The sequence below is a fragment of the Anabrus simplex genome, chromosome 1 (genome assembly GCF_040414725.1).
Source record: "Anabrus simplex isolate iqAnaSimp1 chromosome 1, ASM4041472v1, whole genome shotgun sequence".
Lineage (NCBI taxonomy): Eukaryota > Metazoa > Arthropoda > Insecta > Orthoptera > Tettigoniidae > Anabrus > Anabrus simplex.
The window spans coordinates 187,769,345-187,781,787 of NC_090265.1; positions in this window are offsets into that span (position 1 = coordinate 187,769,345).

The following is a 12,443-nucleotide window of genomic DNA, read 5'->3' on the forward strand; positions in this document are numbered from 1 at the left end:
AACATCTATCTTCTTTTTGCATTACAGCTGGATTATTTCACATTATGTACGTCACTTTTCTTTGGTAATCGTCGAAACATCTTTTAAATTCTCTCCATAATTGACTATAAGCATTCCTACATAAGGGCATTGATTCACATACTCGAAGATTACCTACACCCATGGTTATAAATCAATTACGGTAACATCTTTGCGAAGATCCTGCACATTGGAATCGAATCTCGAAAATATAAAATAACGAACCTCACAAAATTACATTGCTAATATCTACGCACTACATCTAATATTTGAACATTTATGATTACTGTGAATAAATTACATGACATGGAACTTAGCTTTCATCTGCTGATGTTACTGGACTGGGCTAGATTTCAATTCGATCATCCATGGTCTGCGGGCTGGCTCCAGGCAACAGCTGCGTCATAAACTGGCAGTAGCATCCAGATACGGGCCAGTAGAATCAGCTGGGCGGCTTCCGTCAGTGGTCAGTCCCTTGTCCGATGTAGTTATTCATGTTGAGTCCGTTGTTTACATGTGACAGAAACATATTCAACACCACCATTAGTATCATATTACAGTCTTCCAATATTTTATCCTGTATCTAAATTATAGTTCTTTAAAAAGGTTACTCTACCATAATTCAACGATAGCTTTCAATAACAGACTTTATATGGTAATCAATATGCTTTGAATATGCGATATCTTATTTCATTAGATGACTAGCGTCAACTTTTGGTTTAAGCTTCGGCTACCGATCGACTATATATTCTTCTCCTTTCTCAAATTTTCCTCCTTATCAGCCTTAGTATATTACGTTGGATATTGGTGCAATCCTTTTCTTTAAAGCTATTTGATGTACTAATTCTTCTGCTCTTGCTCCGTAGAAAACTGCCTTCCTCTTTACGTGACGATTTTTTATGGTGCGTGAAAATCTCGTTTGGGTGATCAGCGTAATTTCTTAATTGATCAGTTGCTATTTTCACAATCTAAAACATTCTGCTTCTTTTTTTATCACGGCCGCATGGATTCTACATTTCTGTATATCACACTTCGTGACCAAGGTTTATTTAATTCACCAAATTAGCATTATTTTCAGCACAATCACGGCTTAAATTTTATGTGTCCGTATTTTTATGATTACGATATCACGGTCTATTTAACTCGATATGTCCGTACATTCTTCAAATATATTGCTCAAATATATAATTTCTGTCATCTTACTACGGTGCATGGAAAGTATAGGTGTTGTAATCCTTTTTTACTCATGAGCAGGGCAATGGGACGGTACAGTATGTATGTACGTACGTATGTATGTATGTATGTATGTATGTATGTATGTATGTATGTATGTATGTATGTATGTATGTATGTATGTATGTATGTATGTATGTATGTATGTATGTATGTATGTATGTATGTATGTATATTTTTAAGAGCACTGGCTTGTCTAGCACTGGCAGAGTCAGTCCGGAATTGAGGGAGGGAACGGACGATTGAATAATATCAGTAATAGGAATTCGTTCTAGCAACATTATATAGGTACTGTAGCCTATAGAGTTTTACAACGATCATTTTGTGTCATTGAAATAAATTAAACAGAGGAAAAAAGCACTTGTAAAATATGTATTTCCAAAATCTGTAATATTATGAGAATTTGGTTTCCTTCAAAATTTTGGTGGGGGTGGGGGCAACTGCCACCCCTTGCCACCCACGAATTATGCCTATGGGTATATGTATCAATGAAAGGCCATGAGGAAGCACCTCGTTCAAGTCCCAGCATTTTGGAAGGTGGTGGAAGAGCCAGATTGCCTGTAGGCCTACGTTTGGTACACCAATAAGTAAAATTCTTTCAAGAATGAAATTTACTGTGTTCACATATTCAATACAATTACATTCTGTAGTGATTAAATACTACATGAATTACATAAACTAATTAGGTACATGTTTCGCTCTAGTTTTGGACATCTTCAGCCTAATAATAATCTTAAGCTCAAGTCCTTAAACCAATTAAACATTGAAACTTAAAACTAAATATAATGGTCTTATGCTTAAAATTATTTACAAAAAGGTGTGCTTTAGGTGATATTTATATAGATTTAAAATGTGGACATTAATTAAAACCCAGAATTTGTGACAAGGAAGCAATTGAAATTATCATACAATGACTAGGAATTGTCCAAAGCGTACATTGGACCTTCTCCAACTGTATGGATGAATCATAAGGTTGATACTTTATACAAATATGTTCACATTGACTAGAAATTGACCAAAGCGTAAAATGGAACTTCTCCAAATGTATAGATGAATTATTAGGTTGATAGTTGATACAAATGTGTTCATTCAAAGGTGGTTATGATCACCTATGTCATAAGTACACAGCTACAAAACCGGGACCGTGGTAACATGTCGATCTTGTTGGGCTTGGATATCCCATTAAAAGAAGCGTGGTCGGATGGTATTATTTTAGAGATTAAAAACGTGTATGTTCGAACATGTTGTCAATATCATTCATTAGTCTGATAAAATGTTTCTTGGAATTTTGTGCCATTCTTTTCGTATTAATGTTCCCGTTGATGCAATGTTCTACCCTTGGGAGGATTTATGATTATCGTTTGTAACTGAATAAGAGAAAAAAAGAATTTAGAATGATGAATGTAGAGCCCACATAATAATTGTAAAGATGAAAGTGTAATACCCCATAAATGTGGACGAACTTACTTGTCCAATCAGATGTCAGCTGGATCCACTTGTTCCTGTTGGGCCTGAATGACTAACCTTGTTTCTTCTAGTGAATTATTGATGCGGTAACAGTTGTGTGGAGCGTAGGGGGGAAAGGGGAGTGAGTTTTAACTTGTGCGCCTGTGTTATTGCTAGAGAGGCGTCACTCGAATTGGATTGGGCAGGTCTAGCATTAGGCGTGGTAATTGGAACGAATGCGTGCTGTGACTGAAACATACTGGGGAATTTATTCTGATTTACAGCCTGGAATAACGTTGGAGTCAACTCATATAACAGATTTTTGTTGTCAGGTACATCGTTAAGATTATTATTTTTATTATAAGTTTGCTCCAAATAAATGTACAAGTTTTCCATCTCACTCAATAATTTTCCCTTACCTAGGCTTCTAACGATCGTCAAATCTTTCTCTATTGAGGAGAATTTATGTACCGTTTCACTCATATGCTGGCTCATGGCTGAATACTTGTTATGTTTGGAAACATTGTAATGTAAACTGTATATAGGATAATATTTTTTGTTTATTTCCACCTATTCAATACATTACAAGATGTTGGCATTTACTTTAAAACATTATTCAGATGAGACATGTTTCGCCTCCTACTGTGAGGCATCCTCAGTCATTATCAAAAACCTTATTATTTTACCAGGCATCTGGTTAAAGATATTCAAAAATGTGTTTGATGATTATAAGAGAGGTAAGATTTACGTTTGTTATAAACATGTTCATGAAGTAACTAAATATCTAATATATTGATAAAAACATATGTAGTTCTTTGTTGAATAGGACATGTTTGATTGTACTATAGTAAAATAAGGTGGCTTGAAGCCGTAGTCATTAATAGATGTCCAATACATAGTGGAAGGCATAAAATATCAGTTCTATGAGAATATACATTACATTCAATTGATACTAAAAACTAGTGGATTCATAGGTAGTACATATAAAATGTTCAATGAAATAACTAAAGATCTAATAAAATGATAAACACATATGTAGTTCTTTGTTGATTAGGACGTCGTATGATTGTACGGCTTAAAGCCGTAATCATTAATAGATGTCTAATATATTAGATATTTAGTTACTTGATGAACATGTTTATAACAAACGTAAATCTTACCTCTATTATAATCATCAAACACATTTTTGAATATCTTTAACCAGATGCCTGGTAAAATAATTTTTTGATAAATACTGAGGATGCCTCACAGTAGGAGGCGAAACATGTCTCATCTGAATAATGTTTTAAAGTAAATGCCAACATCTTGTAATGTATTGAATAGGTGGAAATAAACAAAAAATATTATCCTATATACAGTTTATGAAACTTTCAATACGGACGAAAAATGATTTTCATCACTTGCAACATTGTAATGTTCCAGACACTTGTGTAAAAGTTTCTTCCTGTTTGACCGAGATACGTGAACTCACACTGTGTACACTTTAACCTATAAACACCAGATCTTGAGTAAACGTTATTACTATTGACCTTACGTGATTGAGGAATATGTTCTGGTTATTATTTACTGTCCGGCTAGGTTGATGTTGTGTTTTATTAAACATTAGTGATCTGATGAATAGGCGGGCTGTTATACGTAAATTTCTCTTATTCGGTTACAGACAATACTCATAGATCCTCCCAAGTGTAGAACAATGTACCAACGGGAACATTAATCCGAAAAGAATGGCACAAAATTCCAAGAAACATTTTATCAGACTAATGAATGATATTGACAGCGTGTTCGAACATACACGTTTTTAATCTCTAAAATAATACCATCCGACCACGCTTCTTTTAATGGGATATCCAAGCCCAACAAGATCGACATTTTACCACGGTTCCGGTTTTGTAGCTGTGTACTTATGACATAGGTGATCATAACCACCTTTGAATGAACACATTTGTATCAACTGTCAGCCTAATGATTAATCCATACAGTTGGTGAAGTTCCAACTTACGCTTTGGTCAATTTCTAGTCAATGTGAACATATTTGTATAAAGTATCAACCTTATGATTCATCCATACAGTTGGAGAAGGTCCAATGTACGCTTTGGACAATTCCTAGTCACTGTATGATAATTTCAATTGCTTCCTTGTCACAAATTCTGGGTTTTAATTAATGTCCACATTTTAAATCTATGTAAATATCAGCTAAAGCACAACTTTTTGTAAAGATTTTTTAAGCATAAGACCATTGTATTTAGTTTTAAGTTTCAATGTTTAATTGGTTTAAGGACTTGAGCTTAAGATTATTATTAGGCTGAAGATGCCCAAAACTAGGGCGAAACATGTACGTAATTAGTATATGTAATTCATCTAGGATTTTTAATCACTACAGAATATAATTGTATTGAATAGGTGTGCACAGTAAATTTTACTCCTGAAAGAATTTTACTTATTGTTATCTTCAAAATGGAACAAATACGAGATTTGTTACTTGTAATTTGGAAGACCAATGCGAGATCTAATGGAGTAAAATTATGTAAACAGAATTTGAAGAAAATCCTTATTTAATAAGTTACTTCGGTCTACAGTAGGCCCTACGCTATACAAAATTTTGTTCATGCTAGGTGAAATAGTAATTTAGGGGAAGGTCTAAATATCAATGCTCAAATATCTCTTTTAATACTGAATCCTTAACAGAAGTTGTAGAAAAGATTTTCCAATCTTATGCGTGGAACAAATTTATGCTATGACGAAAAATGAAAATGTTTATGATTTTATATATATTTCCTGCATCCTTCTGCTTTAACACCAAACTTACTAAGGAATCATTTAATTTAATTTTCGGGTTGAACCGTGTTGTACTTGTCTGTAATCAGTCTCTGCCTAGGAGACTGATTACTTCGGATCGAGTAGGGGTATTTCAGTCGCCTTGACAAAGAATACTGAAATGTATTCGAAACGTCGGCAAACTGTACGTGATGTGCAGACAAGTACAACACGGTTCAACCCGGAAATTAAATTAAATAATTCTTCACACCGTGGAAGCTTCACTTCTAAGTTACTAAGGAATCCTTTGTAACAAAGAGAGGAAGAATAGTAAATTGTGATCTTCTGTACCTCTCACATTTTTACTGCAGGATACAGGCCTAGGTTACGGGTCCCGATGCATTTTCAAATCAAATCAAATCAAATCAAAATCCCTTTATTTGCAAATGAGGTGTCTACCTCGGTGGCAAATGGTACACTAAAATACATTATTCTCAAGCACTAAATTTTAAATTAGCAGGAAACGAAGAACATTTTCCTATAATACAATATCATACAATTTACGCTAATAATTTTTCTATTAAACACACACACAATCCTTAATAAATTTATATTGTTTACAAAATTTTACTTATAATATCTTACAAACATAGTCAACTCATATACAGTACGGTATGTGAAATTACTTCTAATAATACTATACAACTGGTATAAGATTAAAATTAACATTGAATTTATTTACATATTTGTATTTTACCCATTTTGGAACTTAAGTAGCATAACGACCAGCTGCGTCTTAACCAGAGCCCCTTTTGCCACCACTTTTCAGAGTTCCTTCACAGCTACCGTAGCGGTCCAGGGCCCTCCAAGACCCCACTGTACTTCACCCCTACAGGCAGTCCCCTACTTGGGCTGTCCAAACTCCTTAGACCAGGGGATGGAATTAATTTAATCACACACATTTATTATTTACAATATCCTGCACTGGTCGAATGCCCTCTAACATTTAATTTATTATCTCTGTTGTTGTTTATTCTCTTCTTGAATATCTGTACAGATTTTGGAAAAGGATCAAACACTACCCCTAGTAAACTGTTCCACTTCTTCACGCCCTTCCCAATGAAAGAAAATTTACCCCAATCGCTTCTGCTAAAATTCCTTCTAACTTTGTACTTGTGGTCAGTTCTGCCAATATAATTATTTTCCAACTGAAGCCTCTCACGGATACCTCTCCATGCTTCTTCTCCTGTATGGGCTCTATATAATCCTATAAGTCTAGTTTTCTCCCTTCTCTAACTTAAAGTTTCCCACCCAAGTTCTTTTAACATTTCTGATACACTACTCTTTCTCCTGAAATCCCCTGTTACAAACTTTGCTGCTTTCCTCTGCACACCATCTAGTTCTTTTATTAGGTATTCTTGGTGAGGATCCCAAACACTGTTTGCATATTCCAATAATGGACGAACCATACTTAAGTAACTTTTTTCTTTTCATTCTTTGTTGCATCCTTTAAGTAGCCTCATTATGACATGTAACGATCTGTATGCTTTCCCAACAATGTCATCAACATGACCCTTCCAGTGCAAATTACTTTCAAATCTCACACCTAAGTATTTGCACTTGCCATCTTTTGGGATAACTACCTCATCCAAAGTATATTCGAATTCAGTTTTAAAGCTCCCGTTTGTAAATTTTGTAACAGTTGATTTGCCTCCATTAATCTTCATATTATTTTCTTCAACCCATTCTTGGATACTCTCAAGTTCCCTTTGTAATTCTGAACAATCCTCAATGTTATTTATTTCCCTATAAACAATTATGTCATCTGCATACAATCTTATTTTTGATGTTATATTGCTCCCTAAATCATTTTTGCGTATATTAAGAAAAGTAACGGACCGATTATACTACCCTGTGCAATTCCCTTCCAAACTTTCTCTTCCTGTGATATATTATTTCCTACTTTGACTTTCTGAACCCTTGAATTTAGAAATGTTCTTATCCAACGTATAACCCTTGCGTCCAATCCTATTCCCTCCAATTTCTTTAATAATATTCCATGTTCCACTCTATCAAAGGCTTTGGAAAGATCTATGGCTATGCAATCTAACTGGCCTCCTGAATCTAACTGATCTGATAGGTCCTGCTGAAATCCCACCAGTTGTGCCTCGCAAGAAAAATTCTTTCTAAAACCATACTGGCTCCTCATGAACCAATTTTTATCATCACATATCCCTCTGATGTACTTTGATATTAAACTCTCCAGTATTTTACAAACTATACTGGTCAGGCTGATTGGTCTGTAGTTCTCTGGTTTCCTTTTATCACCCTTTCCTTTATAAATTGGTATTATTATAGATTCCTTCCATTCCTTTAGTATTACACTATTATTTATGACATAGTCAAAGAGAAATTTTAAATAAGGCACTATATACCACCCCATTGTCTTTATAATACCTCCCCAGTAATTTGATCACTTCCTGCTGCGTTTCCTTGCTGAAGCAGTTGGATTTCTCTGAAAATATCTTCATTTGTGAATGAGAAGCTTCTTTTATCCCTGTATGTCTCTCCCTCTCTATCTTCTGTTACGGTTTCCAAGTCCTGACAATCTTCTTTTGAATCTCTGAATTCCCTACTAAAGAGGTTTGCTTTCTCAGTATCTGTTAAATAGTGTTCACCCCCTTCTCCCACCATTGTAGGAATTTGGATTCCTTTTCCTTTTTGATTCCTAATATATGAATACAGCTTTTTCCATTTCCCTTTGTGGTCATTACCCTCTTGAAAAATGCCATTCATATAATTCCCTTTTGCATCCTTTTTCACTCTATTCAGTCCCCTCATTAGCTGTTTTCTATTTCTCTATTCTCCCTACCTTCTTTGATTTTCCTGTTTACTATTCTACATTTTCTTTTTAATTTTCTTATTCCCCTCGTGTAATAAACAGGGTCTGAGTTCATTTTACCCTTCTTAACAGGTACAAATCTCTTCTCTCCTTCCCAAATGATTCCTTTAAATTTAGCCCAAAGTGTATCCACATTATTCCCTTCACTTATCCAACAACTGAATTGTGATTTAAGGTAAGTCCCAAATTCATCCACTTTAGTTTTTCTGTATAATTTCTTGTCTTATTAAGCATTTTTGGTACGACTAATACATCCTTTATTACAGCCTTATGGTCACCTATTCCTTCGATTACCTCAGTTTTATCAACAATTTCCCATGGTTTAACCAAGAATACATCTAGCAAGTTATTGAGACGAGTTGGTTCTTGTACTACTTGTGTAAATCCTCCCTCCCAAATTAACTTATTTGCCAGTTTCTGTTCATGGGCTTCACTTGCAGGTCCATTCCATTCAACTTCAGGCAAGTTTAGATCACCCGCAATTATTACCGCATCTTTATTGTTTTTATGAGTATAACCTATTATTTTTTCAAATATTTCCATGTCTCTTTCCTTTCTTCCAGGCCTATATGTTCCTATAATTCCCACCTCCTTCATACAAACTAATTTTATCCCTAATATTTCATCCCTTTCATCAGTAAACCATTCATGCGAACAATAAGTTTCCTTCACCAGAATAAATACCCCTCCTCCCTTTTTATCTCCTCGGTCTCTACGATAGACTGTATACCCTTCTGGAAATACTTCTGTATTACCCACCCCTTCTCTCAACCACGATTCCACTCCTATCACCACACCCGTCTCATAAGATTCCATCAATGTACCGAATTTTAATTGTTTATTTACTACACTCTGACAGTTTACCAAGAGCAATCTCAGACCTCCTTCCTCCCTAAAACTTGGCTGTTGCAATTGGGTAACGTTTGACTCATGAGTTGAGAACTTCCCTGGAACTCAGATCCTTGTACATAGATCTTGATTTAAGGGTCTGGGTTTTCTGGCAAGTTTCCCTGTATGTGCCAGTTTAGTGGTATGGGTTTTCTTAAGTACAGATTAGTTTGCATATCTCTGTTGATAATTGTAGCAATTTGTTTACAGAGAGTTGCTTTTCCATTATCATTTAGATGTAACCCATGTCTAGTGAACATTTGCCTGCCAAGACCTAAAGTATCTACTGCATAGACATTTCTAAAACTCTTACATAATCTCTTGATTTTTATATTTACATCATGTACAGCTTTCTTCACACATGAGTCCTCTAAAAGGTCATACCTGGGTGGCACATTAACTACAATTACTTTTGAGTCAGGTAGTTTGGAAATCTTACCTCTGAGAGTCGTAATTAGTTTCTCACCTTCATTAGCAGCAATGTCATTTGTACCACTCACAATCACCACATAATTTTCCTTCTCTAACACAGGATCACAACTTGAAAGGACGTCTTCAGTTTTGGCACCTGGTTTTATTAGTCCTAAAACCTCAGTCTCTGGATTCTGCAGCTCATCCTTGATGCCTTCCGCCATACCCCGCCCTTGACTGTCTGCGTAGAGATGAATCTTTGGCGATCTTGACTTTCGGTTGGTTTTCTTCTTCTGTAGCTTACCTCCACTGGATTTAAAATTATTTGGAAAACTTGGTGTGTCTTTTTCTGGAACTTGCTGCAATAACTGAAATCAATTTTGGCACTGCAAAGAGTTTTTTCCCGGTTTTAAGTTGTACGTAGTTTCTCCCATATGTTTAACATTAGGCCTAAAATGGCTACGCGTCACTTCCGTCCACGGCGATCTTTCTTCTCCGATGTGTTCTTTATCTTCCAGTTTCTTTATTCTGTCCTTTAAGCTTTCATTTTCATGTTTCAGAGCGCATAAGTCTTCTTGTAGCACTCCTAAAATCTTAATTATAGTTTCGTAAGTCTCTCTTCCTTGTTCTGCCTCACTATCAGTTTGTTTACACTCGGGACACAGCCACTCACTTTCTTCAATATCAGTCCTATTTACAATATTTGCACAACGAAAATGGTACCATTCATCACACTTACGACACAGAATCGCATTTTTAAATACTCTTCTGCATTTGCCACATTTTTCACTGCATCTTACACCATTATCCCAAAGTGGGCCATGAGCGGACTTCCACATGATGCAATCTGGGGGAGTTATCTCACCAAATGGAACAGACTGTCTCAATATTGGCAAGGAGCTGGGGAGTTAGATATCGTCCCTTTTTATATTGCTGTGAAGCTAGACCATACATATTCTGGTAACTACTGGCAAATGACACAACAGTCCACCATAGTATTTGAGCAATTTAATTCATGCTATGGAGCTGCTGGTAGGTACAAGGAGATTACACACTAAACGGAACATGGCAGAGCAGTCTTCAATGCTATCCGTGACCATGACATCTTATGTATTTATTCACGAAGCACAAGATACAGCTACACTGAGCAAAATTCCACTTGCACTGTCAACAGACTAATTAACAAATGTAAACTTTCATGATAAAATATAAAAAACATAACAAAAATAACAAGATCGGGTACACGGCCTACTAATAACTACTGTCCGAATCGAAAACCATGAAAATGTCAATGTTCATAGCCAAGTCGTCGTGGGTCAAAATGGCGGTACAACCTATTCACAATCAACTTATCCTTAGGAGACTGTTTACACCCCTCCCAAATAACCTTTAATTGATGCTATATCAAGCTCTTGTCTCCTATTAATATTGCTAAAGAGAGTTGGAAAGTGATTTGGAAAGATCATTGAAGTATTGAGTGCTGAGTTTGGTGAATGTGGAGAAGGTCTCTGGTTCTGGTGGAGTGGGAAGGAACACGGAGAGAAAAGAGTGAGACAAGATGTTCCGAGCGGTAATGCCCATTTAAGATCCCATGGAGGAAACTCAGGTCAGTTACCTGTCGCCTGATGTGCAGCGGTGACACACTTATTGCCTTTAATACCTGCTGCGTAGACAGATTTCTGAGCTTGGGGTTTCTGTTCTTATCAATTGCAGCAAAGAATTCCTAACAATTGCAGCAAAGAAGGACACCGCTCTGTCTAATTGGTTAATATTGGAAGGAGAGCCTATTGTCCAAATCGGAGAGCAGTAGTTCAAGGGAGGGGTTGAATAATCGCGAGGAAGAAGTGACGAAGAGCAGTGGGATCAAGAATTTCTGTGAAGCGGTAGAGAATACCTAGTAATTTCATAGCCTTGGTTGTATATGTTTCTATGTGGTTCTTAAATTGTAATTTTTAACCGAATATTACGCCTAAGTCATGCTGTTGCGTAACTACAGTGATGGGCTTGTGGAGTAGGTAATATGATATTAGGAAAAATGTCTTAAAGATGATTTAATAAAACCACCTATTTAGTACACGTTTATATTTATATAAATTCATGTAGATTGAATACACATATGAATTTATATAAATATCTATGTAAATTAATTTAATTAATTTAATCCACATTAATGTGATATGCATTAAATAGATGGTTTTATTAAATTAAGATATTTTTGCCTAACGCCAATTTCAATTTGGAACAGTTATGAGAGTTGTTACTTGTAAGTAGGCAATATGATGTTGGTAGAGGAGATTTAAGTAGTGTTTAGATCATGTGGCTGCATTTTTGTGGATTGAAGATAAGTTTCCAAGTTCGGCACCAGTTCGAGAGGGCATCAAGTGAGGACTGTAGCAGACTTGCATCTGCTGGATTCCTGATCTCCCTAAATATCTTGCAGTCATCAGCAAAAAGTAGGGTATTTACTGTTTCATTTAGTTCAGACTGCAAATCGTCCATAAACAAGGAAAACAGCAAGGGGCCAAGAGCACTGCCTTGTTGGGCACTGGAGGTGACTGGTAACCATGTGGATGAAGTGCCTGATATTACCACTCTCTGCCAAAGGTTATGTAGGAATCCAGCAAAAAGGGTCAGAAGACTGGCATGTAAGTATATTAAATCGTTCGGAAAGTTTATGATGATGATGATGATGATGATGATGATGATGATGATGATGATGATGATGCGTGTTGTCTAAAAGGGGCCTAACATCAAGGTATTGGTTCCTAATAGTACGAAATGTAATGACAAT